The sequence below is a fragment of the Enhydra lutris genome, unplaced genomic scaffold (genome assembly GCF_002288905.1).
Source record: "Enhydra lutris kenyoni isolate GAN:26980312 unplaced genomic scaffold, ASM228890v2 scaffoldscaffold52, whole genome shotgun sequence".
NCBI classification, from domain to species: domain Eukaryota; kingdom Metazoa; phylum Chordata; class Mammalia; order Carnivora; family Mustelidae; genus Enhydra; species Enhydra lutris.
This window is the reverse complement of record NW_019154136.1, coordinates 8222394-8248542: the sequence shown is the minus strand read 5'-3', so window position 1 is coordinate 8248542 and position 26149 is coordinate 8222394. Positions and strand designations below refer to the sequence as shown.

The following is a 26149-nucleotide window of genomic DNA, read 5'->3' as shown; positions in this document are numbered from 1 at the left end:
GTCTGAGGGGACACGGCCTCACCGAGCAGAGGAGAAGAGTGGGAGGGCGTCTGCTGCATCGCTCTAGGGCCGGTAAGATCTAGTAGCGTAGGGCACCAGGACACAAGAAGAGACGGCTGTGTGGGTAGCGCACGGGACACCCGCACGACGGGTTGCACCGGGCACTCGTGCACCGCGGGCAGACGACGGCACAGAACACAGCTCGTGACCGATTTCTGCGTTGTCGTCAGGTGTTACGTTAGGTGTCTTTTAACTTGAAAATAGGAAGGTGTGGTCCCCCGATTTTCAGATAAAGCCCATGTTTTACAAGTGTTGCTGACCCACCATCAATTCACCTTTTCGACGTTCACTCAGAAAACGCCACTCACAGCGCTGTGCCCGGCGAGCTCCCGCTCATCTACGGTGTTTGCCAAAGTGCCATGAGACGCCAAATCTGGCTCTTGGCTCTCTTTATGGATGTCATCAGGAGCGACATTCTGTTGTTTTCACAGAATGATGAGGGCTTTCATAGGGCGCGATGATGCTTCAAGACCGTTCACAACAACCAACTTTGGCAGTTCTACCCGCTTCTGTTCGCCGTTCTTACAGACTCCACGCAAAAGGGGCGTCTCTGTCAAAGCTGGAGAGTCTCTCCAAACGCTATCAAAAACAGTACCCTTGGGGGCTCAGTCGTTGAGCCTCTGCCTTCGGCTCAGGTCATGGTCCCAGGGTCCTGGGATCGAGCCCTGCACTGGGCTCCCCTCTCAACAGGGAGCCTGCTTCTCCCTCTCCCCCTGCTTGTGTTCCCTCTCTCTGTCTCCCCCCGTCAAATACATAAATAAATAAAATCTTAAAAAAAAAAAAAAAGTACCCTGATTCTTTCAAGAGCTCAGGATGACCTGGTGACAGGTCAGCCCCAGGACCCAGGGTGACAGAGGCAACAATGACACTCTAAAGGACACGTACAACTCCTCCCAGCAAACTGTCCTCACGCCTCTATCGTGAGCTTTAAGAAATCAGGAGTGAGTTCCATTCGGCATTAAAATGGAAAGCTGGGGCGCCTGGGTGGCTCAGTGGGTTAAGTCTCTGCCTTCGGCTGCGGTCATGATCCCTGGGTCCTGGGATCGAGCCCCACCTCGGGCTCTCTGCTCGGCGGGGAGCCTGCTTCCCTTCCTCTCTCTCTGCCTGCCTCTCTGCCTGCTTGTGATCTCTGTCTGACTTGTGACCTCTGTCTGTGAAATAAATAAATAAAATCTTAAAAAAAAAAAAATGGAAAGCTCAGCAAACTCGTACTTTTTAGGGCTCGCTGGCAGGTGCGTCTCCCGGAATGGCTGCGGAACCAACGCTTGGTTTCCGTCCCAGGCTGAGAGCACCCAACGGTCATTGAGCTGGAAGGACCAGACGTGCAGATGTGAGCAGAAGCGACCGGCAGGGGCGCAGACAGAGCGGAGGGGGTTACGATGAGCTTGACACCTTCCAGGCAGGCCGGCCCCGACCAGAGCAACTTCCCACCCACGGCACGACCTGCCCACCCCTCTCTGCCCAGCGTGTCAGCCGGTCCATGTGCTTGCTTTGTCCTCAAGCCCCAAAGCCCAGCAGGAAACTTCACAAGCTTCCAAGAACAGCCCCATAAACCAAATGGAAGGACCTTTTGGCTCCTCTCCTCACTTTCTAATGAGAAACTCATGGTCTGGATCGATTATCTTTCTAACACAGGAAGAATCCGTCAGGCCCCTTCCCTTCCCTGGGATGGAAACGCGAGGCCCAGAATCAACACACAAATCTGTTCAGAAAACACATCCTCAAAGTCTCAACCAATTTCTGCTTCAAAAGAAAATTATTCTTGTTAATTTTTTTTGTTGTGTAGAAGTAGGGAAAAAAAATGCCACTGGGTCTGCTTTATTATGTTCGCGTTTCTGTGACCCAGCAAAATCAGACTTATAAAATCGACAAGTTTCTCCAGTAAAAGCAAAAATCCTGCCTCACAAATGTTCCTCGCCGAGAGGTGGCGGGGCCTCATGTACTTGTTGAGGTCCTCGAGACACAGATTGAACGGGGCGCACGGCCGTCTACTGTGAGGGTCACAGTAAAATGCACAGGCCTCATCCACGGGAAAGTCATCATTCCCACATGGAAACCCCCGGCCGCCCCCGAAACACCGACCAGATCTTCTCCGGCAAAGTACAGTCTCTGCACGCTTCTCGTCCCTGCCAGGCCCCCTCCGGCCTGTCAGCTCCGCGTCACGGGACAGCACGTCATCCTTCCCTCAGCCCGATCTCGACCGTGCGGTCACGCCTCCCCAGACGGATCTGAAACGCCTCCGTGGGCCCCACGAGAAAGCGCAGAAACGGTGGCTAGCACGCGGGGACCGCCTTACCTCCTAGTCAAGAAAGGAACTGTTCAAGCCCCAAAGCTGTGAATTTGGCACCCCTGACTCACACAAATTTCCTTTCCAAAGAGAAGCTCCCGAGTATTTTGTTGCATAATGGATTCCCCATTTTTACAGGCAGCATTTTTAGGTTAAAACATGTGGTGATACATAAATACATAAGCTGATCATACGTTGCCTGCAGGTCTCAAAGCAGAGACGCGGCCTCGCCCAGAAAGGCACGGTCCCCACCTCGGCAGAAATCGTTCCCTCAAACACCACAAGCCTGACCCTCGGTCTCTACAATCAAACCTTTCTAACTCCACAGTCCCGTTCGGAAACAGTTAAGAGGACTCTGTCCTTGGGTATCCTAACACATAGTCCCTGGTGTTGCAACCAAAATGCTGTTTGACTGGTTTTTTTTTTTTTTTTTAATTTAACTCCAACGTCAAAGCAGCTAAAGTTGAGTACTGAGTTCCCCGTATGCGGCTCAGCAGAATACACTTGGATTTCCGCTCCAAAATCGTTCCTTCGGTTGAGACACCTAACAGTAAGTGCTCAACGACACGCACAACTTGTCTTTTGCAAGTGCAAGGTCCCAGAGGCACACGCGACATGTTACCTTGTATACACAAATCAGTTCGGAGAAATGGCCTTTGCACCTATGAGAAATAGTATGAGCAGATACTCTTTCTCAAATGAGGCACCACTTGTCCATAAATCCCAATGAAGCAGGGCAGGGAGTTGGGGACAGGCCTTCTCTTCTTTAAGGAGATCTTCCAGGAAGAAGGCATTCAGGGAAACATGAGCTGTCCCCTCGGGCAGACCCTTAACTGCCTCAGACTTGCACAACGAGAGCGACAAAGAATCCCATTTCCTCCCTCTCTTGCTTTCCCGTGGAGAGCGGCACGGAGAGCGGAGACGGAATGACCATTCTGGGTTCTGAGGGTCGGTCCGTTCTCCTGTTGTCCACGGACCCCCTCAGTCCTTAAGAACCTTGCCAGTGAAGGCAGTGAGGACGGAGAGGAAAGGGCTCGCGCTCCCAAGCCAAGAGACCGGGGCTGCGCTCGGGCAGCAGGGGCACGGGGAAGCCGGCTTGCCTGTGGAAGCCACTCGTTCCCGGGCGCCGTGAGCAGGCCGAGTACAGCAGCGGCCCTCTGGTTCTCAGGCATCCGTCAGATGGGGAGCTCCCGCGGCGCAGGGCTGTGCAGACGCTCCGAGAGGAGCCCTACACCCACGGAGCACCCGTCGTACCCTCGCCAGCACGGTGACCGCAGCGAGACGGGGCCTGAAACAACTGCAGCAGACGGTCCGTGGAGGGCTCTAGAGTCCGCAGATGCTCGTTCAAAGAACCGACCCGGTGAGAAACGGTCTTCCCCACCGGCGCCTCGCATCCCACAGGGAGTCACCAAACACCAAACACGTCCCCAGACATTCCCGACCCGTCACGTCCCTGGACGTGCCTGAATGTCACCTGGGAGCGGCCAAATTATTTCTGGTGGAAAACCACTGGGCTATGTGCCTGAGGAGCTCCATTTCTAATTGCATCCGATGTACATTAATGTAAGTAGCCAGCGTGCTGAGTGAGCAGGAGGCCGGGCTGCGTGGCCGTACAGCTTCTGAGATGATTGTAAAGATCCAGACGGACTGCAGACAAATCTGTTGGGAAGTTCGGGTTGCTTTTTCCCACAAGGGCGGAGGACGGGCGGGATGGTTAAACTTTTGATTTATTCACGTGTTATTATGTATTTGCTGCCTTCAGCGCAGAGCAGTGGGGGCGATCCTAACTCAGCCGTGTGTACGGAAGGTACAAAACTAATAATGAAAGGAAACAACAACGAGAAAAAAAGGAAATCACCGCAGGGGTCTCCTCTCCATACCTGCCACCCAGGGAGGGAACAATGAGACAGACAGCTCTGTCCCCGCAGCAGGTCCGGAAGCAAAGGCAAGAGTAACAGCCGTAACCACCCCAAGCTGTTCGTGCGCCCGCGGGCCTCGTGCCACAGAGCACACACAGCACGCGGGAGCAGGACTGGTGGCTCTGGGCAGCCACGGGGAGCTGACCTCACGCGCTGTCCTGAGGACCTGCGGTGGTCGCCCCTCGTGTCTGTGGCTGGGCTCGGCCAAGCCCAGGCCCTTGATGGTGTGGCTCCAAGGCTTTATCAGTACTCTGTAAAGTTCAGAAATGAGGCCCTCCTCGGAGGAGTGAAAACAACGGTCTCCGAATGAGATCACTGTGTAGGTTAGGGAATCCGGTCAATGACTAGAGAGTTCCAAAACGAGTCTACGTTCAAAGGCAATACTGCACAAAAGAAACGGTCCTGAAATCCCAATGGCGGCAGAGCCCCAAGTGCCTAGAGATATGCATGTCTGACTTTCCAGATCTACGTTTCAAGAAATGGACAGATACCGCTGGAGAGAAACAGTACTCAGGTTGATGAAATACACTAAAATTGTCTATTTCCCCTCCAACTTCTTGGATGGGGAATCTATGAACAGACTCTGGGGCCAGGAACAGTCATTTAAAGTACAAAGAAAGATCATGGGCTCCAAAGACAGCGTCCTGCCATTTTGCTCACAACTGGCCAATTTCAGGAATCTTGGACAAGACTCATTCCACCCGAACTCAGCTTTCTAAACCGTAAAATGAGGAAAATCACAATGACCTTCCTGGCTTATTGCAAAAATTGAAAGGACATCTTTCAGAGGGTACCAACCTGTCCAGGCTTCCCAACGCACCTTCTCTAAGCCTCTACCCTGCTTTATGGAGCGGCCAATCTTGGAATAAGGCTGCCCCTCCCACCCTTCAAGAAGCTCCCGGCCCAAGAGGTTGTGAGCACAATCAGTCTTCTCAAGGAGACGCCCATCCATCTAAGGAGACAGACACATAAACACCAAAGCAGATGCAAGTGCCCATCGGAAACACAGCACTTACCGCGGGAGCAACTGGGACTCCATGGGTCATATAATCTGGAGAGTAAAGGCCCCTCTGAGTGAACAGGGACCAAAAGACCAAAACAAACAACTCTCTTGAATTGTGAAACAAAAACTGTCAGGCATCTGTTAGGTTCAAGGGCTTTTCCAATGGACAAAGAGTTCAAAAAACTGATTCACGGAGTCCTTATTGCACTCAAGAGTCCTAGGGATGACATGACAACACTGGTCCGCCGGCCTTTAGCTCAACAACCGAGAGCACAAAATAATAATTAACTGAATAAAAACTTGGCTTGAAAAGATGACCCAGTGCTGGGGCACCTGGGCGGCTCAGCTGGTGAAGCGTCTGCCTTCGGCTCAGGTCATGATCTAAGGTCCTGGGACAGAGCCCCATGTGGGGCTCCCTGCTTAGTGGGGAGCCTGCTTCTCCCTTGCTCTCTGCCCCTCCCCCCCCGCTTGTGCACACTCTCGCTCGCTCTCTCCAATAAATAAAATATTAAAAAAAATAAATAAAGAAGTGGGGAGCACCTGGGTGGCTCAGTCAGTTGAACATCTGCCTTCGGCTCAGGTCATGATCCCAGGGTCCCGGGATCAAGCCCCACGTCAGGCTCCCTGCTCTGCTCAGCAGAGAATATAATAGCCCGTTTCTCCCCATCCTTTTGCTGCTCCCCCGGCTATGCTCCCCCACTCTCTCTCTGTCAGATAAATAAATAAAATCTTAAAAAAGAAAAGAAAAGCTCTATGCACAATATGGAGCTCAAACTCATGACCCTGAGATCAAGAGTCACATGCTCTACCGGCTGAGCCAGCCAGATGCCCCTCAAACAGTAACTGTTTAATCTTCTGTGTATCTTCTCATGGTAAAAAGAACAGACGAACAGCATGGTTATGTGGCTGTGCTAGGCACAAGGCATGCCCACATCTGCACGGGCACACTTCACACCTGTGCAAACCTCTGCGTCGAGAGACAGGAGCCGCAGGGCAACACCCACCGTGCGCCCCACTAACAGAAGACTAGCAGCCCTAGAAACCGACCAGGGTCCCGCGTCTCTGCTTGGACAGAGCTGCAGAAGCCGTGCTAAGGCAAGAACCCGAGCCAAGGGGTGGCACTTCCCTCCCTGTGGATAGCTGTGGATCTCATGCTTAAACCCACTCCCTTCTCCTGCCCTGCGCTCACATCCTGCGGCGTAAAGTGTTCCATTTGCCTTGTAGTCACGTCAAAGCAGCTTTTCTGGTCGATGAGCAGACGGCTAACAATGAGACACTCTTTCCCTCCACATAAAAGGAACTCGTCTCTTAGGCACAGTATCTCCTTTTTAAAATAATGGCAGTAAAAGTTCCTGGAACTCAGCTTGTCTGAACGGATTTTAGTTTGTGGTGAAATAAAATTAACTAATGGCTTGGGGCACACAATAGTTTCCATCAGGATGAAAAAAAAATAAAAAATAAAAAGGAGAGTAACACACAGTAAAATGGAAAGTTCACTCAAGCACATGTAGTAACGGTTGCCACTAATTAGGAAACGAATTCTAGATGTGCTGCTACCCCCACGGGCGGCTGTATTCCCCATTTAGTAGGTCACACACTCGCTAGGCAAAACGTAGGCTATGGACCAGCAATATCGGCACGACCCAGGACCTAGGAAATGCAAAACCTCGAGCTGCACCCAGACCTGCTGAATACTGATCTACAGTTGGACAAGATCTCCAGGTGATGCCCTTGAAAGTTCGAAAAACCCTGGTCTAGATGAGTGGCCCCAAAGTTGGGGTTTGACGCAAATGTGCATTGTAACATGTCGCACGACACGGCTCCAGTAATGTGTCGCCTCTCGTGGCAAGAACAGTCACTAAATGTCAAATAAGTAAATGAGGGCAGATCCTAGATTATTCCTCTAAAATGCAAATCTCACAGGTTTGCATCGTTATAAGATTCCTTCACTGGAAAAGGAAGTGGGGTGAGGAGAGAAGATACAGCCCAAGTCAGAGCGTTGCCTGGCTGCATCCCTGGGATAATGCCAAGGCAATAACTACAATAACGTGTAAAATAATTTAAAATGTTAACCGACAGAAAAAGAATTTCCAGCAGAGCATTATGCAAATGTGTGTATTAAATAAAACATGGGCCTGAAATTTCACACATTAAAAAATTTACACTATGTCATCCAGGTGAGTAGCACTAAGAGCACTACAAGTTTCACCGCCATGGAAGTACAAGAGGGCACCGTTTTCCCTGATAGCTAGATGTCCGAGGGCCCAGGTGTGATGCTAAAAATCACTTCTCCTACCTGTACATTTTCCTTGTAGATTTTGAAAACATTGTATTGTTGAAGTATTTCCTAGTACTGCCATTCTGTGCAGATCTGAGAAACGCCCAATGAATAAAACTAGTATTTCATCATTCTAAGTGATTTTCCTAGCAAGGCACACTGCGTGCTGATCCCAAATGTCCCTTCTAGAAGAGGGTGGTCCATAGATGCTTCTCTGTCCCATTGATGTCACTCTGGGCACTGTGACTTGCTTGGCCAGTGGGCTGTGAAGTGAGATGTGGCAAGTGTCGCTTGGAACAAGACTTCTAAGAGCCATCCCAAGGGTCTTCCTTTTTTTTTTTTTTTAAAAACCCGTGCCTCGAAACTAGCATCCATGTCACGTTAAGCCCAGCCTCAAAATGAGCATAAACGCCAACTGTGAGCCAGGAGGCCAAGCTAAAAAACAGAAGAGGGTAGAGGAAAAGTCTTCCCTGCCTGCACAGGTCGACTCCCCCATCAATTCTCTACGGGGCAATGAAAACCAGTATCAATACTAACTATTGCGATATGAAGAGGTATATTTATCTATTAAGCGTGCCAGAGAATACAGCAAAAATGTATTGTTTGAGAGATCACCCAGCCTCTCAAAATCCTAACCTCCCTCTTTATTCTCTTCTCTTGACAGCCAAACTACCAAAAGGAGGGGCTGCCATAACTTCAACCTCATTTTTCTCTTTCCACGTTTTCTTCAACTAACATGAAGTTAGGTTCCTGTCCTCCAGGCTCCCCCAAACCCCTTCCTTCAAAGTTACTGTGGACACCGGGGTCCATCTCACTGTCCTCACATCTCATTAGCCACGGGGCTTTCAAGAGGCTACCCTCTACAGTGTGTCTTGCGCAACAGCCAAAGAAAGTTAGTATTTGCCCTTCCCTTCTCAGAAAGATGCCTTGAAAAGCAAACGGTATTAATTTATGCAAAGACGTCTGCAAACGATAAATCTTAAGCAAATGGAAGATATTAACTTCATAAGTGAAGATCAAGTCAAAGTTGCTATCAACGCATTTCAGAAGGCATCTAGAAGCAATAAAAATGTCAAATTAGCACTCGTGTAAGCTGAGGACATGAGGGACTCATCCTGATCACAGGATCCTCCTTGAGAGCACAGAACCTCAGAATTCTGATTCCGACTAGTAAATTTTCATCCAACCCACACGCTATCCCCTCACCCTAGTGAAGTCTCCACAAGCATCGGGTCAGGCACTTGATGGCCCGTAATTAACACCTAACAAACGTCAAGTAGGCTAAGAAACAGAAAGCACAATCAAGGGGGGGTGCCGGTGATGAGGTCCCCCATGCAAACCCACAGAAACAAAAACCTACAAGACGACAACGCGTGTGAATGTAAACACAGCGTCTTGTTAGCCCACAGGACCGACGGATGGATTGGTCCTCGGACTGAAGAAGCATGAAGGGCAGGGAAGGCTACACAGAAGAAAGACCCTACATCTGACCTGCAGAGGAAAAGACTCACAACAGAGACATACGAAATGGACACACCCAGCTTCCAGCTCTGCCTGAAGGACCGTGAACGTCACCACTCCATCTTAACCGCAAGTAAAAAGCTGAACAGAGTGAAACGGGAGTCTTTTCAGATCTGTCACACAAGGCAGAACACAGGAGGAGGCACTGATCCCAAGACTGGAGAGAAGGGCAAGTGAACGCACAGAGTCACACTGTACCAAGGTTAGGAAGCGTCACAGGAACCAGGGCCCGTGGAGGAAAGACTGCACTGGGACTGCCCAATTGCCTGGAGGCTCCGTGTGGCCAGTCTGGGAGTGAAAAACGTCAGGGGGTCCCAGTGATTAGGGAACCCCTTAATACTGTGAGATGTACCTCCAGGAGCTCAGCAAGATGACCACAGCAAACACTGGGGAAAAACCCTCCCGAGAGTCCGGCAGGCAGAGAGGTAAAGGAGCGGCTTTGAAACAGGCCAGAGCAGCCTGTTCTTAGGGGCGGCACCTGCGTTCTGGAAACCCAGGTAAGCAGAGCCTCCCCTGCCAGACCGTTACCATGGCCTCGCTGAGCTAGAACAAGGAAACACCCAGGGGCAGCTGGCTTCAGCCTTTCTGTCCCACCTTGCGGAGGAGAACTCTTTTCAAGTTCACAGCCCAGAGCCAGGGCTCACCAAAACACCGAGACCTCATCGTGAGCTCCAGAACACTGAAGCCCCCTCACGCAGCTCACCACCACGTACTAAAATCCAACGTCCAGCAGTTCCTTTTACGGGGCGGATCAGATCCGGCTACCAAGAAAAAATTATAAGGCGTACCGAAAGGCAAAAAACAGAATCCGAATAGGAAAAGCAAGCGTGAGAACCAGACATGGTAGGGATGCGAGAATTATTACACCGACTAGAGTCACTTACTAACGGCGCTGCTGGAAAAAGTAGACAACATGGAAGAACCAAAAGATGGGCAATGTCAGGAGAGAGACGAATATTCCAAGAAAGAATCAAAAAAGAAATCCTGCTAGCAATACAAAAACAACAACAAAAACAAGCAACACATCAACAAAGAAAACCCTAGTAACAGAGAGAAATGCTCTGTTACTAGGTATCAGACCCCAAACTACAGATCCTGGAACTCAGTGATCAAGGGGCAGGACAAAAAACTCTACCTTACTATATCACCTTCAAAGTACAGAAAATGGCGGATTAAAAAAAAATATCCTGAAAATACCAAGAGGGGGGAAAAACTACCTAAAGATTAACAAAGGTAAGAATTACATCTGACTTCTCAGAAACTGTGCCAGCAAGAACAGTGGACAGAAATATTTAAACTATGGAGGTTAAACAAAACAAAACAAAACAAACCACCAACTAGAATTCTGTACCTACAACATTATCTTTCAAAAGAGAAGGAGAAATAAAGGCTTTCTCAGACAGACAGAAATGGAGGGAATTTGTTGCTAAAAGTCCTGCGTTGCAAGAAATGATAGAAAGTTCTTTAGAGAGAAGAAAAATCATGTAAGTCAGGAACTCAGATCTACGTAAAGAAGGGAAGAACATCAGGGGTGCGTGGGTGGCTCAGTGGGTTAAGCATCTGCCTTCAGCTCAGGTCATGATCCCGGAGTCCTGGGATCGAGTCCTGCATCGGACTCCCTACTCAGCGAGGTGTCTGCTTCTCCCTCTTCTCTGTCCCTCCCCTCCGCTACTGTTCTGTCTCTAATAAATAAGTAAAATCTTAAAGAAGGGAAAAACATCAAAGAAGGAACATGCTTAGATTAAAAAAAAAGATTTTTACTTTTCTGGCTCTCCATCGATAAGCGAGTTCAAACTAGTGTATTCCTGGGACAAAGCATGCTTGAGTTACAGCAGCAGGGCTGGCAAAACAGTCCGAGAGATGAACGTGAAAAGCTTTACGGAAGGACGGACATGAAGGTAAAGGAGGAGAAGGCTTTTAGCTTGCACGACTGAGTGAATATTCACGTTTTTCATTAATACTGGGCAACCAGGGAGAGAGAGAAGTCTGTGGATGGCACAGAGACAACTCGGTCCAAGTCACCAAGCTCGCAAGTCCCACTGTCAGGCCTGGAACCCACCGAGCGGCCCCTGGACCTTGCCGCTCCCTGCCCCTCCCACCAGCAGCAGAGGAAGCATATTGCAATGAAGACACCGTAACTCCAAGACTTTCTATGGGACCGTCAACCGGAAATGAGCAGCACAGAACTCTATCCACAGCCGTGGACAGAAATACCCCAATGGTTTGTGTCTGCACAGAGGAAGGAACGGCAGGGAGAACACCACCGGGACAGAAGGGACACGCAGCTGGCCGAACACGGACTTCCCACTCTGCCTTCCCAATACCAGAGCGCAAACACCGTGGTCCCATTGCTGTTAGAGTCTGCTGAGTCCGAAAGAGAGGCTTCTACTCTGTTCTTCAAGTGTGTTAATACCGGATTTCTGTGATTATGAATGCATCACCGACATGACCCTGCAAGCCAGGGAGAACACAGGGAAGCTGGTGACGTCGGACTCCCGATCCAGACACGGCCTTTCCAGAGAACGACAGCGAATGGGACTGTGTCAGGGCCTCCCAGCAGAGCAGCCCACACACGCGTGGACACGTGACTCTCCCAGCGCAGGGATGATTTTCTCCTGCCAGAGACAGCACCCGGGTGGGGCAGAAAATGGTGAAGCAGCAGCCCCGAAGGCCTTCCCCGTGCACGCAGTTTCGCAGGCCGTCCGAGTTCACGCCTCCTTACATGTTCTCCATTACCACTTGGAAAACAAAAGTTCCAAGGGGTCTCACTGCCTTTTTGTTTGAAAATGACAAAGAAACGAAACAGGGAAACAGACACAGAGTGCTCAGGACAAAAGTGGGGATGGGATCCGGAGGGAGCAGAGCAGCATCCCGGAGCTTTAAAACACAGCGAGGAAGGGCATTTGCCTCCTCCGCGTCCCGGGTCTTGGAACGCAGGTCTGTGTTTAAAGAGACGGAGCAACGGGGCTTTCTGGCGATCAGAACACTTTCCGGTGCTAGTTTGTGCAGCACTTCTCGAGCTGGCCACGATTTACAGTTGATTGCGTGCATCGCTGAGTTGCTTTCTCAAAAGATCCTAGGAAGGGATTATTTCTGTGCCCAAAGAGCCCCAGAGAATAGGGAGGGCCGCTCGCGGCCGTTATGTGAATTCCCCGGACTCGGTACACTGTGCTCATTGAAGCAGATAAAGCAAAGTTAAAGAAGCATTTAGTTCTTCAGAATACCGGCCTTAATAAGTATCTTTTTGTGGAAGGATTTAGGAGGAGGGGAGGGCTATCCTCAGTGCAGGCATTATGTCCCCGTACAAAAAGGGAAAATGTGCATACAGTTGGATGTAAAAAGCCAAACCTCACAGGCCCCCTCCCCACCCCAAGGAAAACTTGCTGAACACACACTCCCAAACTCGAAGGCATGAATCTTCCCGGCTTAATGGTCCCGGAGCCATTGTGCACTTTCTCTTGGGAAACGCAGCTCATTGATCTGCAACCGCCCCAGTTCAACCTCTCAGCTGTGAGAACCGGGAGCTGCACGGGCATCAAAGCCCTACCTTCATCAGCAAGCAGGGCCCAAGACTGGCCGTGTCCCCCGGGCAGCGCTGGGCGGCCCCCCCTGCGCTCTCGACAATGCTGCCATCAAGGCACATGAGAAAAGTCTGCGGAAGGCTGAAGCGGGCCGCGTCCGCCGGCTGCTGAGCGCTTAACGTGATCTCCGCTTGCCCGGTGCGAGGCTCGTCCCGGCCCCAGCAGCGTTCAGAGGTTCCTCCTGCCCACAGGCTTCCTTCTCTGCAACTTGACACAGAGTTAGTCACTTGCAATGACTGGAAATGCATATTGTTTGACGAGGCAAGGCCATGGGATCCCATTTTTGTAACCATCAGCTCATGCCTCCTCGTCACGTCTGCCTTATCCCCAGCCTGTCTCCCGACAGGAAGAGCTGCGTGGACAGATGCGCACGGAGCCCTTGCTCTCACGGAGACCACGTCGTGATTCCCACGGTCACCTGAGTGGAGTTTCCACGGCAGGTATGAGAAGGCGAAAGCCCCGTTTATCTACATGCATTTCTCTATGCTTAAAATTGTCAGCGTGGACTCCCAGAGCCTACGGCAGATGGAGAAGGATCTTCACAGGAATCGACACAAACCATTACTACTACGACAACGACTAACGGAAAGGAGCAAGCGAGCAAGAAAGACATCTTTACAAAGTGCACACTTTAAGTCATTTTCTGCCTCCACACAAACGGAAAATGAACTCACCCACATGGGCAGCTCTGCTCTGAATGGGGCCCGTTGAGAGGAGGCCTTTCTTTATTGTGTACTTTTAAAGACTATTCTTTGACCTCTGCTATTTGTGACTTAAGATCTGTGAAGACAGGGCCACAGCCCTTTGGTTCCAAAGGGAGCACACGAACAAAAGGCTTCCACCTTCGGTCCACTTACGTCATTTCCCATCAGAACACGTTCCTACGGCTCTCCCTCTGCGTTCGTCATTTCAAACGGCTTTTTCTTGTTTCTATCGGCCAGTTACAGCCATTACCTAATCGACAAGTGGCAGCCATTCTCCTTTCCAAGTATGATGCCATAATCGTCACTGCCCTGTAGCAAGTCTGCTGCTAGGAATACAGATGTCTTGTCCCCTCATCCCGGCTAACCATGACATTGTGGATGAAACGGTCCAGGCTCATCAGGCTCATCGGGCTCGTGGGGCCCGTCGCAGCCGCGATATGGCAACTTTTTAGTTATTTCTTGTTTCGTGGGTTTACGAATTTATCAACAGCCCTTTTCACTCTTAAAGATGTTCAGAAACAATGGACCGAGACCCAGAGGATATAGCCAAAAAACAAATCTTAAGTGTGTGGGAAGAACAAGAGAAAGGGAGACAAAAAACAAAGATAATGAACAAATAGATGGAGTCAGGATAAGGCTAGTTTCCAAAATACATGAGACTCATTTCAGCACCCAAGTTAGGAATAGGGCATTTTACTGATCATTTAGCTTTCTGACGGCCAACGCAAGGGGAAAACACTACTGGCTAAGGTACACAGCATCCACAGGAGGGGGGACAACAAAACCCTACCAACCTCTAGGGGAAACATAATTAGTACTGATAATGCCAGCAGAATAGATGCCTTCAAAGCCTTCTTTCTAAGGACGGCATGGGATGACAGTCCCATGTCCCCAAGCTTCTCAGGGTGGTCCCAAAGGCTGCGACTGTGAGACAGTCTGTGAGAATATGCCACCTACCACCCTGTAGCAACACGCATTGAATAAAAAGCACTGGTTAAAGGACAGTCTTGAGATGGGGACGGTAGAAAGTCTCAGGTCTGTAACGGAGGCCAAGACTGCAGAAAATCTGGAAACGATGGATGCACCAGGCAAGTCTGCGGACGGTTTCTCCCTGCTGACTTCTGGCGGCGCGAGGTTACAGAGCGTGTGACAGCCTGCTCCTCGGCGAGTCCCAGGAGCCCAGCGGCTTTGTGCACGTGTGGCCGTCATTTCAGAGCCAGCAGAACTTTTGTCTGCCTGTTATGCGCTGTGGAAATCTAAGAGCCTAACAAAGATGTTGGAGTAAACGGGCAACGCACTCTCGGTGTAGGCGTGCATCCAAGGTAAAGGGAACATGCGACAAAGATCTTCCTTTAAAAAAAAAAATTATTTTCTCTTTCAACCCAGAAGAAAATAGAAGGTAGACCTCAGTAGTACATCCTATAGAGTACAGCCACAATAATTTAATTTTAGGCTGAAAAGGGATTTAAAACAAATGTCCAGGTTAGCCAGCATGTGCACACGCGTGTGCACACACACACACCTCAAATCACCCAAATAAAAACACGCTTTGAGCAATGAATCTTACAAGGGCGCTCTCTGACCTAAACTATTTGCAAAATAAATAAAGCCAAGTAGTTGCACGTCATTGTTTAAAGGGCGATGGAAATTCTTCTGAATCAAATAGGTCAAAGACAAGAACTTTTGAGAAAGGAAAATTAGTTTGTGGAAATCAGCCTGTATTTTTTTCAGGCGGGATAGACGGCAAGAGTGTGTCCTTGGTCACTCAGCTAATAAAAACAGAGTTGCAATTAAAACCTAGATTTCAAAAATAAAAAATTAAATTAAATTACACCTAGATTTCAGGCGCCTGGTTGGCTCCGTCGGTAAAACACATGACTCTCAGGGTCGTGAGTTTGAGCCCCACGCTGGGTGTAGTGATTACTGACCAATAAATAAAAGAAATAAAATAAAACCCAGATTTATTTCTTGTAGTGAGGAAATCATGTTTCCAAGGCAGATGAGGCACGACACGAATGAGATTTCTAAGAGGAGGTCCTGTGCATGAATAGGTAAGACAACGAGACCAGATCCTCACATCGAGGACGGCCGACCGGAGGGGGTCCAGATTAGGCACAGAGCTAAGCAAAGGCGGGTCCCGTCCCGTGAGCGCTCTTGCCCCGCCCCTCCAGTGTCCGAGGCTACTTTGACAAGGACCCTTCTTGGGGGAAGTAGGGCGACAAAGGACAATCACGCATGTGACGCCCCCAAATCTGCCCACCGGGCCACGGGAAGCCCACGCCACTCCTTCCTAAAGCCACCCGTCCCCAGCGCCAGTGCATCCTGTCAGCGGCCAGATCAGACCGTGGCGTCTTCAAGCCCTTGGGGCTCAGCCACGGGGCGAGCGCCTCCGGATGGACCCGTCACAGGTCCGGCACAGCTGCCACACCGCAGTCACCGTGTGATGCCTCCTGGCGGAGACGCTCTTCCCGTGGTCGAACACGCGCCCTTCCAAAGCCAGCTCTCGGGAGCTCTTCTTCAACTGGGAGCCAAACCGAGACTTTGCTGGTGTCGTCCTTCGTGGGACGGGAGGAGAAACGAACGGTCGGAGGAGCAAGGGTGCGAAGAAAGACTCCCACGGAGGTGGGCTGTTCCCTCCCGCGGGTCTTTGCTTTGGAGTGTCCAGCAGGTGGAAGCATCATTCGCACCCGTGAAAAGCGGACACGGAAAATCGGAAACACATCGGGCCGTTCCCGTGTCACGTGCTGGATTTAAATCTAAATGAGAACCTGCTCCCTTGCTCACAGGGTGACTGTGGGTCCAGCAGGAGGTGCGTGTTCTGTCAGGCTAGTTTCCAGGTCCAAAAAGCATGGAATGTTCCAGCTCCCGCAGGCTAATGATCCCCCCAAAGCACGCTAATATGTTTGATAAAAGTTCCCAGCATGAGCGCAGGGAACACTTACCATAAGAATGACACGTGTGGAGAAGCAAATGGAGGCTCCAGCCCGGGCCCCTTCCATGCCGGAGGTGGCAATTAGAACGAGGGGGGGGGGGCGCACTCCGGGGGCGCTGGGGCCCTCGGACAGGCTTGGATCTCATCATTGCTTCAGCCGTTAACGCCTCGACCCACCTGTGTGACGGCTGCAGGGTCGCTGCTGGAGGCCGCCAGCCTTTCTCACGCAGCTCAGCTTCCTCACGGCTTCAGAGATGACGTGTTGCCGCTGGATGCTTTGTGAGCCCACGTCTAAGTGATCTCGGCTTTTGTCTGCTTCAGATTCTGTCCTTTCTCTCTCTTCTCCCCAGCTCGGCCTGTATGTCACAGAGGATATCCTCGTGCACGTTCCCGCACAACACCGGAGTCCTTGAGAAGGATGTTGTGCAAGGAGCCCTCACCCGGGCTTGCTGGTCTCTGGACTCAGACTGGGAAGTCCAAGGACCCCGCTGTCCCTTAAACCCTTCTCATATACATCCCACTGAAAGTTTAATCGCACCACTAGTTAAAGGAACGGAAGAGCCTCTCTTCTCAGAGCATGAGATCCCATTTATTTTCCCCAGAAATGATGTCATGGTTTTCACTTATGGAAACAGCACAGGGACCACAATAAAGGGAATGAATCGTTCCACTTGGGACGGTTTCTAGAGGAAGCTCTCTCTCCTAGGGGTCCAAACCTGTAATTCTTTGACAATCACTGTCCGTGGTGGCTTCGCCGATGAAATAGCGGGTAATTCCCAAGAGACAGCCGTAGGTTACGTAAGAGATATTCAAAATACTCAACTTTGTCCTGAAGCTAATTGTATAAAGTCAGGGAAAATGATAGAATATCAGTAAGTATTACCATAGGATTTAAATGTTTTAAACGTCGTAAAACATCTGAAATTTTTCATCCACTGCTCGTTAGGGTTGCAAAGAAGTAAAGGACGTTCTTGGCTATTCGGACACGGTGCATTTCCACGTGGGCCCAGGTTTTTCATTTTCCTCCTTAAGATATGTTTTCCTTGGGCTCTGTGGACTCAGCAAACATCTAACACAGAACAAAAACCTTCCACGGCTGCACTCTGCGGTGTTTCAGAGGTTTGACCCTTCTCCAGTAAATTTCACAGATGTCAATGAACCCGTCCAGATGTTCGGACGTTCGTACGAGCAAAACCAATACTCCCCACCTCTAAATCTGGCTCTGACTAAGCCTGGAACATGACTAAGAATCTGGAGTTGGAGCCCTTAGAAGAACGGAACTCCCACTGAGATCAAAGCAGCAAGCCAAGGCACGGAGACAGGGCCCTAATTTACCCCTTTTCAACACACAGCTTCAGCACCACACGGGAAGCAAGTCAAAGGAGTGAGTTACAACACCCATAAGGAGGAGAAGCAACCCGTTCCCCACAGATGGGCGGCTTGTTATCGGCAGCCAGGTGCCCAGGTACAAGGTCACAGAGCATAAATATGAAAGCGAATTCTAGATCTTTTATAAAGCGAATGCGTGACTCTCGTGCAAACATAACATGACCGTGTGTCCGTGATTAGATTCCACCATGAAACACTGTCAGGACCAAGAATAGGTTACATTTGGTTCAAAGGAGAAATCCAAAAATATATAAATATATATTCCCATACAGCAAGACATTCCCATACAGCAAGACGGGCTGGACCAGATTTACAGATAGATGCCTAATGGCCTATTCATGGGGCCAGCATCAATGGCATTCCTCTGGCCATGGCCCATTTGCATTTCCATGGACAAGACTCATCTGCATTATTGCCAGCTTTGTACCCTTTGCAGACTAAGAAAACAGCTGAAAGACAATGCACAATGGAGATAACCTGGAAAGGTCTGACAGAGGACATCCATTCCGACGTCGTTTCTGGTTTGCTCTATCTGAAGTGCTTCACCATTTTTGCCGGCTCTAATAATCCCATTTCAACACTGAATTTTCAAAAGCTGTGATTTCTTCGACGTTGTCTATTGTTTATCATGCATTCATTCAAAATTCCTCACACACCAACCAACAATAATCCATAAGTGATGGGAGAAACTGTCCATTTTTGTTTGAGTTTGAATACATCCAGATATGTCTTTGTGTGGGGAGAAGAAAGCATTTTATTGTTTTGTGTAAGTTTGGCTTTGCGTACGTGAATGCAGCGGCAGAGACCAGACGAGTGAGCTATCGCAAATGCCCAAATACAGCTGGTGAGCTAAGAATTGTTTTTGCATTCGTAAATGCTAACTAACTTGGGGGGAAAAAATTGAAATTTCATGACATGTGAAAATGACACGAAATTCAAGTTTCAGTGCCCATAAATAAAGTTTTATTGGAACACAGCCAGACTCATCCATTGATGTATTATCGGTCACTGATCTCGTGCTACAACGGCAGAGTGGATGGTTGCCAGAGCAATCTTACAATCTGCGAAAGATGAAAATATTTACCATCTGGCCTTTAGCGCTGACCCCCGGCATAAGGTATGAGACAGTAACTACAACGTGTGTGTGTCGAGAATGAGTTTCTCTACGCCAACAAGCCCCCCTGCTCCATTCCGACACCATCCACCCTCAGACGGTACCGGATCCCACAGTGGAGGGCTCCGTCCTGGAAGACTGTGTTCCTCCCACCCTCTCAGACCGTCCTCTGTGCTTCTGATCACCGGCTGTAACTCGGAGATTCCCACCACCCCCTCCTTGAGTTCAAGGAATTTCCTAGACTGGCTCACGGAACTCAGAGAAACACGGTACTTCCTAGATCACCGGGTAGTTATAAGGGATGTAAGTCAGGAACAGCCAGATGGAGGAGATGTGCAGGGAACATGGGGCTTCCGTGTCCTCTCTGTGTCCACACCCCAGCACCCCGATGTGTCCACCAACCTGGAAGGCTTCCTAAACCCTCCTTTTGAGTTTCTACAGGGGCTTCATTAGGCCCTAGGCACAATGAGTGAAATCTCTGGCCATGGAAGACTGAACTCCCACTCTTCTCCCCTCCCTGGAGGTCCTGGGTGGAACGGGGAGTCCCAACACTCAAACCTCGTGGTTGGCAGCACTGAGAACCATGCTCCGTTCTCGGATGCTTTCCAAATGTCACCTCATTCATGGAACAAAGGACAACTTACTGTTCTCTCCACTTAGGGAATTTCAAGGGTTTTAGGAGCTCTGTGTCAGAAATGGGGATGAAGACCAAATATGCATGAATTACAAATCACAGTATCATAGTACAGTGCTTAAAAAAAATGTCTCACTGAGGGACGCCTAGGGGGGTCAGTCGGTGATGTGTCTGCCTTCGGTTCAGGGCATGATCCCAGGGTCCTGGGATGGAGCCTCACATGGGGCTCCCTGCTCAGCGGAAAGCCTGCCTCTCCCTTTGCTTCTCCCCAGGCTTGTGCTCTCTAGCTCTGTCTCTGTTGAATAAATAAGATCTTTCAAAAAAAACAGAAGGTCACATTTTTGAAAAAAGAAGCTATTAAGAAAAAAAGATATTCTCAGGATACCCAGGTGTCTCAGTCGGTGAAGCCTCTGCCTTCGGCTCAGGTCATGATCTCAGGATCCTGGGATCGAGCCCCGCACAGAGCAGGGAGCCTGCCTCTCCCTCTCCTGCTGTACCACTCCCACTAGTGCTGGTGTTCTTGCTCTCTCAAATAAATAAATAAAATCTTTAAAATGAAAGAAAAAGAGATATTCTCAACATCACAGAATGGTTCATAAAAACGATCTGGACTTCTCCACTGAGACAAAACGCCAGGGTATCGTACTCCCATTTCCAGTCTCCCAGCAAATGCTCCAAAATTATACCTAAGCTGGCTTCAGAGGAATTACACCGAATGGAATGGAGGTTCTGAGAATAAGGCCCTCCACTAGGGTGGCAGTTGCCTTTGTCAAGATATATCTCTGCCTTGAGATCAGATTCCCAAGGGCACTATGAAAGAATTCCTAAAGTCCTCCTAGCTTCGGAATTTTTCTTTCCTGTAAGAGGGATCCCAGTGTGCATCCCTCACCTTCCCCTCTCCCGCCCCCGCCACCCAGCTAACTCCTAACAGTCCTAACACCCAGAAGTCAAGTCCTAACACTCCAACACCCCAACAGTTCTGTCCTTTGTTGCCTAATATTTGCACCCAAGTGAGTCCTGAGTCATGGGCTATGAAACACTCCCGAGAAGAGGGCAGAAACCCACTCACTTGCATAACAACTAAGTAATGGATGAGTTTAGAGGAAACTCTGAGTGGTAGAAAGGAGGGAGAGCTGGCATTGGGGAAGAATGAAACGGAATCAGCAGAGAGCAAAGGACAGACGGATCCTAAAAAGACACAAATACGCCAGCTGGTGAGAGAAGGAGAAGGTTCCCTATGGGCCAGTCCGCACCATCCTGGGGACTCTTAAGGGATCCTGGGCCAATTTTTTAAAAAGAAAGTAGATTCTTAAAAAGGGAATTTGCTCAGCAAGCCAGACAGGTACAAAGTAAGAGCAAAGACCAAACAGTCTATTGTTTTACTTAATCACATGGGCCCAGGACACAGGGCCCAGGACACGGTCAATGAGCATTTGTTGAAACTGAAATAATCAAACTCTCTTAGCTCAAGTAAATGAAATATATTTCAAGAAAATGTTAAAATAAAAACATAAATGAGAGGCCTGAATGGCCATCCATTGTGGTGTATGGGGAAAAAAAAAAATCAGGAAATTGTATTTGGTATAGAAAAATGTGTTATTTAAGAGACAGATTCATTAAAAGAAGTTCTTAAAAAATTACATGCCCAAAACTGAACTTTTTATTTGGATATTTTATTAGGTTTTTACAGCACTGCAGTCATATTTCATCCCCAAAAGGATTTAGGATTGCTTGGATGAAAACATTAAGATAAAAATTGGTGACAAAAAAAAATTGATTACAAAGACTATTTAGATAGAATACAAAAATGCCTCTTTCTTTTATGCCAAAGGCATATGTTTACAGTCTTAATTAGAAACAGATGGTCTTTTTTTTTTTTTTAGATTTTTATTTAAATGCAAGTTAGCTAACATATAGTATATTATTAGTTGCCGGGGTAGAATTTAGTGATTCGTCAGCTGCATGCAACACTCTGTGCCCATCACATCACGGGCCCCCTTAATGCCCATCCCCCACTGACCCCATCCCCCCACGCCTTTCCCTCCAGCGACCCTCGGTTTGTTCCCTAATATGAAGAGTCTCTTCTGGTTTGCCTCCCAGATGATCGTACGATTTAGTTATTACTGAAAGTGAAGTTCTAAAAGTCTTTCTAAAAGATAACTAATTTGGGGTCGATTTGGTGATATTTAGAAAGTCCAGCCCAAATCATCCTAGACTGACCCTGAGCTCAGATGGCAACTCTGCAGCTTATTTTGCAGTGCAAGGCAGCAAACCACGTTCCCCTGGGCTCTGAGTTCATCTCAAAGAGAGCAGTGACCCTCATGGAGGAATTTCTAAGGCACCCATGTCTGCAAGCACTTGCTGTGATCCCTGAATGAAGCGGAACCAGGAGAGGGGGTCACCTTGAGACAGCACCTTGCTACCCCCCACACTGGACAATGGAGATGGAAAAGGAGGGAGAAGACATGATTCCTTCCCTAGAGTTGGGCCACGGTGTTTCCCGGAAGTTGTACATTTCACAGCAGCCCTAACATGGTTCCGGAAGAGCCCAGAGCACCAGCAGAATCAACGGCTACACTGAGCAGAAGACCTGTCAGAATATTCTCGTGGTTCTATGATACTTCAAATGCGTAGGGTGTTTGATGGGAAAACCACAAGCTTTGGATTCTGTCAGAACTCGTTCAAATTCCGTCTCTGCTACGTCCTGGTACTCAGTAGCCAAGTGACATCACACAAAGGTCATGAAACCCTCCCCAAGCATCTGTGAAACAGAGATGGTCACGCCAATTAGAAAGTCAAGATTAGGTTCATCTTCACACAACAACAAAAACAAAGTTTAAAAAAAAAAAAGCTACTTTACCTAACATAGAAAGTTATCTGTCTTCCGTGTGCACATAATTTGAGAGGTCCAAGACTCAAAATGGGGGCTCCATGCAATGAAAGACCCAGACACCTTCTATCTTTCTTACTGGTTATTCTCACACTTGCCTCCGTCGTTAAGGCAAAGTCTTCGAACAAGACAGCTGCTGGAGCCCCTGACGTTTGTCTGCATCCTCAACAGCAGAGGACAAAAAAGGGGAAGAAAGATCCAACAAGGATGTTTTCTAGCTAAATCAGTACCTTTTTACAGAGGCATCTCAAAAGTCCTTCACAATTTTCCCAACTGCATTCCGTGGACTAGAAATAAGATAGATGGCCACATTGAACAGCAAAGAAGATTTGGGAAATGTAGATGCCTGATTCTAGATGGTGAGGAGGCAGGTTTTAGTTTGAACAGAAACTGGGTGAGAAGACAGAGCCACCCACCAGACATTAGAGAGTATACGGGGAGAATGAGAATCCCCACACGTACCAAGCCCCTGAAGGCACTCCACGCATACCACATGCCCAGTAAATGACACACTTATTTTTCTATCACATCAGAAAGTAAAACTGGGGAGACTAGAGCTGGGTTCTTCATTTCTTTTATATCCGCCAAAATGCACGGACCAGGGTTCTCCACCTCGGCACTACGGACACGTAGACCAGATGACTCTTGCTGTGCAGGGCTGTCCTGGGCACTGCCGGTTGCCGTCAGCATCCCTGTCCTCCACCCACCTGCTGCTTGTGGCTTCCACCACCACCTGAGACAACCAAAACCGTCCCCAGCCATTGCTATTTGGGCTCTTGGGAGCAAAATCACCCCAGGTTGAGAACCACTGCGTAAACCTACACAGGACGATCAGTCACTACGCCACATGGACCTCTACAAGGCGACTGGTGCTGAAGACCCTTGAGTTGGCAGTGCTGACTTCGTTATGGAAAGCTCAGTAGAGGACAAAGGTGTAGATTTTCTGAATAACAAATAATCTTGCTAAGTTACATGGATACAAAATGGACTGTATTGTTACTTTCTTGTAAAGGTAAAGCACTAAAGATGTACTTTGGGGAGGAAGAATGTAATACACAAGTCTTCATCAGAAATCTCTGTTGAGCAGCTGGTAGGTGCCCCCCAGCATCGTACGCTAGGACAGTGGGGAACCCCACGGTCAACGAAGAAGACAGAGTCGGCTTCTGCCAAGAGTTTACTTTCTGGTCAAGGAGACAGAGTGTGAGAGAGAAAACAAGACCTTTATAACGGCACGTCAGGGTGTAAATGAAGTGTGTAATGAAGGGGAAGGGTTGGTTGGGGAAAACGAGGCTGAGAAGGTGCACATGCGCTGGGATGGGAATGAGGGCAGGGGGGACAGACACCCAGTTCTGGGTGGACAGAAGAGCAGCCTCCAAGGGCTAAAAGGAGGAGGAGATCAAGTAAGAGACAGAAAGAGGGGGAGACACGGGGCCAGCGTTTGGGTCTGAGCAAGATGGAGAGAGAGCAACAGATGTAAGGTAGACAGCACGATTCAGCTTTTACGTCTAGATGGTCTTTCCAGGAGCCCTGTGCGGACCGCATGGTTTGGGGCAAAAGCCGCGGCTGGGAGACTCCACACGATGCTCGTGTACGGCCCAGGCAGACGATGGCCCGCTGGACAAGGGGCGGGGGTGGGGCAGGTGCTGGAGGAAGGGAGGAAGGGATCCTGTTTGTCGAAGGCAGCCACAAATGATGAGCGTGTGTGCTTTCTACAAAACATTCCCCAATCCTTATCTTTCAAAACATATTCGGAAAGTTACATTATGACTCCCAGGTTTTATCCGTTACTCGGCTGTCCCAATATTTATTCACAACGGGTTTTCAAGTTGTTGATCTCTGGGCAGCACGACGGAGAAGGCAGCGTTCCGACCTCTGGCACCCCTCCACCCCTCTGCTGAGTGACTCCAGGACTGTTATCGAATAGGCATGTGCCCGAGTGTCCCTACCTGTAAAATGGAGACCCTAGCGCTCACGCTTCCCCTCATTACCCTAAAGACAAAGAGCAAAAAGACTCTATGGGTTCCACAGATCTGAAAAGAAATGCAAACTGTAATTAGCTACGAACATAGCCGGTGTTGATAATATCCAGAGGCGATAACTTGGATTAGCGCGTAAGATTCATTCCCAAAGATTCAGACTGAAGCCAACCCTTAAACTGATGTCCATTTTGCACTGTATTCCAAAGTTTCTCGTGGGGTCAGCTGTAACTTATTAATGCGTTCCTTGCTTTTAGACAAAGGGAATTAATTTCTTTTCTTGTGAAATGCAGTCTCTCGTGTCAGCCTTGCTCATTCACGAGAAGATACGGTTTAACAATGCATCGTTCGGATGGGCGGGGGGTGTGTGTGTGTGTGTGTGTGTGTCTTTAATTAGGATACTTAAAAACACAGTTCACAAGAAACTTTTCCATTTGAATTTCTTTTAAAGGGGTAAAAAAAGAATTTCTTAATGGAGTAAGGAGAAAGGGCATCGCTTAAATGAGAGATAATACTGGTAATTCATGAAACACTCAACTAATATAAAACGGGGCAGAAACGCTACTCGGGGAATCTCATCAGCCTCATGTCCTTTTCTCTCTGTATGTGTACATACACCTTCCTGCGATGATGACATAAACGATTTACCCACCACGCCAGCGGAAGAACAATGTCATAGAGCCTAGGAAACCTCTCGCCAGAGCAAATGTTGAAGTTATTACATAACAAAGTAAACCGTAAACCAGGCATTTCATTTCTGCCCAAGACTGAGCAAGTCAGAGCTAAGCGAAGCTTACTTCCATCACACTATTCCATATTTCACCTACGAATTCTATTTTTAATAAAATCCGTGTGTATTAGACGTTGTCCTGTGTGCACGGACGTTGGGATGGATCTCTGTAATGAAGTTCTTGGTGTAGGGATAGCAGTCTACAGTCACTGACTGGGAGAGAACGGGTTTGGAAGACGCTTCAAAATAACAGTGTTCTTCATAAACAAGTTATCTGTGTTGCCCAAATAACATTTTAGTTATAAAATAAAGGGCTGTTTAAGTCTAATGGGAATGTGGATGAAATAAAGCTCATCAAACACTATCAGGATCCCAGAGTTGCCAACATCTTAAGCCAGCAGTAAACTGTATTCATACAGTACATACTGCAAACATACACCAATGTACATGCGTATTTTTTTCAAAATTGCCATGTTTGGGGACTGAGGTAGAACGTACGCTAGTCACTGCACGAATCAATACAATGACAACTTTCGAGTGTGTGTGCACGGCGAGGGGGACCCAGAAACGGAAAAGAGGCCTTTTAAAGAGTCAGATTATTTAACCGGCAATTCTAGAAGTTCCGCACCCAATTCCAACTTGTGTGTGGGTGGGCGGGTGCAGCTTCTACGAACGCCCACCAGCCCTCCAGCATCGGCTGAGTGTCCTACACGTTAACTCACTTCTGCCACTATGTACCTGGTGACAGTGTCCGTCTCAGGGTTTAAGGGCTCGGTCTCACAGGCTGCTCCCCACCCCTCTGCCATGACCCCCCCCCCCTCACCCCCACCTCAGTGCCCATCACAAAACCCGGATGTCACCTGCGCTTCTGCCTGACCTGCTGCAGATGGCAGGGTCCCACTGACCCCCTCGCTGGCTTCCATTCATCCGCTAGGGCAGCTCAGCAGAACACGCAACCAAAAACTTGACTGAGCCGCTCACTTTCGATGGGTTTATTATGAGAGGATATTAGCTCAGGAGAAGACAGGTGGGAGAGACGCACAGAGCCAGGCACGAGGAAATGGCGCGAGCTTCCAAGGACACCACCTGTCCCCAGGTCTGCATCTGCACACGTGTCACACGTGGGAGCTC

The 26149-nt window shown here is 48.9% G+C and overlaps 1 protein-coding gene across 1 annotated transcript in view; it reads right to left on the bottom strand.

Annotated features, from left to right (window-relative positions):
- The window catches only part of LOC111157196 (anosmin 1), a 171190-nt gene that overhangs the window by 111160 nt on the left and 33881 nt on the right, over positions 1-26149 (bottom strand). The gene's annotated exons all lie outside the window — the stretch shown is intronic.